This window comes from Talpa occidentalis, unplaced genomic scaffold (assembly GCF_014898055.3).
Source record: "Talpa occidentalis isolate TD23 unplaced genomic scaffold, MPIMG_talOcc4v2.1 talOcc4.6, whole genome shotgun sequence".
NCBI lineage: Eukaryota > Metazoa > Chordata > Mammalia > Eulipotyphla > Talpidae > Talpa > Talpa occidentalis.
In genome coordinates this window covers 43,188,533-43,190,428 of record NW_023604972.1, presented here as the reverse complement: position 1 = coordinate 43,190,428, position 1,896 = coordinate 43,188,533, and the positions used below count along the sequence as shown (strand labels likewise).

General features: G+C 38.9%; 1 pseudogene; it reads left to right on the top strand.

Annotated features, from left to right (window-relative positions):
- Positions 1-356: 356 nt before the first annotated feature.
- Positions 357-1,348, top strand: LOC119260332 (26S proteasome regulatory subunit 4-like; annotated as a pseudogene).
- Positions 1,349-1,896: the final 548 nt, after the last annotated feature.

The following is a 1,896-nucleotide window of genomic DNA, read 5'->3' as shown; positions in this document are numbered from 1 at the left end:
AAAGGCAATCTATGTTACTGAGTCCACCAATCGCAATGCTAATCTCTTCCAGAAACACTTTCATAGAGAAGTAATGTTTAATCTGGGCACTTGTGTCACGTTGACACATAGATATCATTGTACTGTCCCTATCTTCATGGACCATATAATCTAGAGGGAACAACAGATATTAAACAAGTATATTCTTAATTATATCTGTGACAGTACCTTGGAGAAACAGTATGCACCAAGAGCATGTACCAGGGATACCTAATTCTGGAGGGTTATGGTCAGGGAAGACTTCTCTGAAGAAGTGATATTTAAACTGAGGTTTTAAGAATGATAGGACCTGAACAGGAGAGGAAAGAAAGGAGAAGATGGGCCTATGTGAGGTAACTAAAGATGGAGAGACCCCAGTGCCTTTGAAGAATGGCAGTCAGGTCAGAGTGACTGAAGCACAATGAAAAGAGGTTTTATTGATTGATTATTTATTTTAATTTTCTTACATCTTTGTTCATTTTGGTATAATATCTGATTTCTCCCCTTTTGTGTAGTCCCCATAAATCTCCCACCACCACAGCATCCATGATCCATCATGATAGTATCCTGTGGGGGCGATGGATAACCAAATCCAGAAAATTTAGGAATCTGTGGAGCTTCCTCTCACTCATCCTGAATATTTTGAAGAGATGGGTATAAAGTCCCATCAGGGGCTCATTCTCTATGGTCAAGCTGGCACAGGTAAAACCTTATTAACTAAAGCAGTAGCAAACTAAACCTCTGCCACTTTCTTGAAGTGGTTGACTCAGTACTTATTCAGAAGTACCTACCTTATGGGTCCAAACTGATACAGGAAGTTTTTCAAGGAGCTGAAGAACATGCACCATCCATAATGTTTGTTGATGTAACTGATGTAATTGGGACAAAAACGGACTCTAATCCTGCTAGTGAGAGAGGATGTCAGTGAACAATCCTTTAATTATTAAACCAATTGGATACATTTGATTCAAGGGGAGACCTGAAAGTTGTAATAGCCACAAACCCAACAGGAACTTTGAATCTAGCACTTATCAGACCAGGCCACATTGACAAGAAGACGGAGTTCCCCCTGCCTGAGGAAAAAACAAAAAGCCATCTTTCAGATCCACACAAGCACAATGATGCTGACTGATGACGTCACACTTGCCCAGTCGTTCCTGGCTAAAGATGACCTCGCTTGTGCCGACATCTAGGTGCTCTATACAGATGCTGGTCTGATGACCTGGAGAGAATATAGAATGAAAGTAACAATGAAGGTTTAAAAAAATCTAAAAAAAAAAAGTCCTTTATTAAAAAACAAGAAGACACCCCTGAGGGACTCTATCTCTAGCAAATCAGAATTGCCTTTAAGGAAATGGTTGCACTTGTCCTGACCTTTTGAGAGATGAGGTTGGGGAATTCGCCAAAGGAATCCATGTTCCACTTGATCTTGATTAGTAAACATCCTGTTTACCCTTTTTTGCATGGTGTGTAGTGAGTTCACAGGGCTGCTTCTGTCTATTGGTCACATGCAATGCTCTCTTGCAATAATCCATTCTCCTCCAAAAAAAAAAAAAAAATCCAAAGTCTTATTTCCAACAATGTTTTATCTGTCTTTGAAAGCACAGCATTTATCATAATGCTTGGAAATACAAATATCTCAATAAAAATTCATGGAATGAATGGATGAGTAATGAACAAATGAATGAATGGATTCATTTGTGAGTATATCCATGAATGAGTGGCTGGATGGATGAATACAGTTTCTCATGATGAGCATGGCAAATGTAAATTCAGTGACTGTAAGATGCAAGTCTGATTCCAAATTGAATATAGCAAAGAGAAAGCAATGTGAAACTGCTTACTTAGCAGATGGTCAGAAAGCAAGGTAAAAACTAG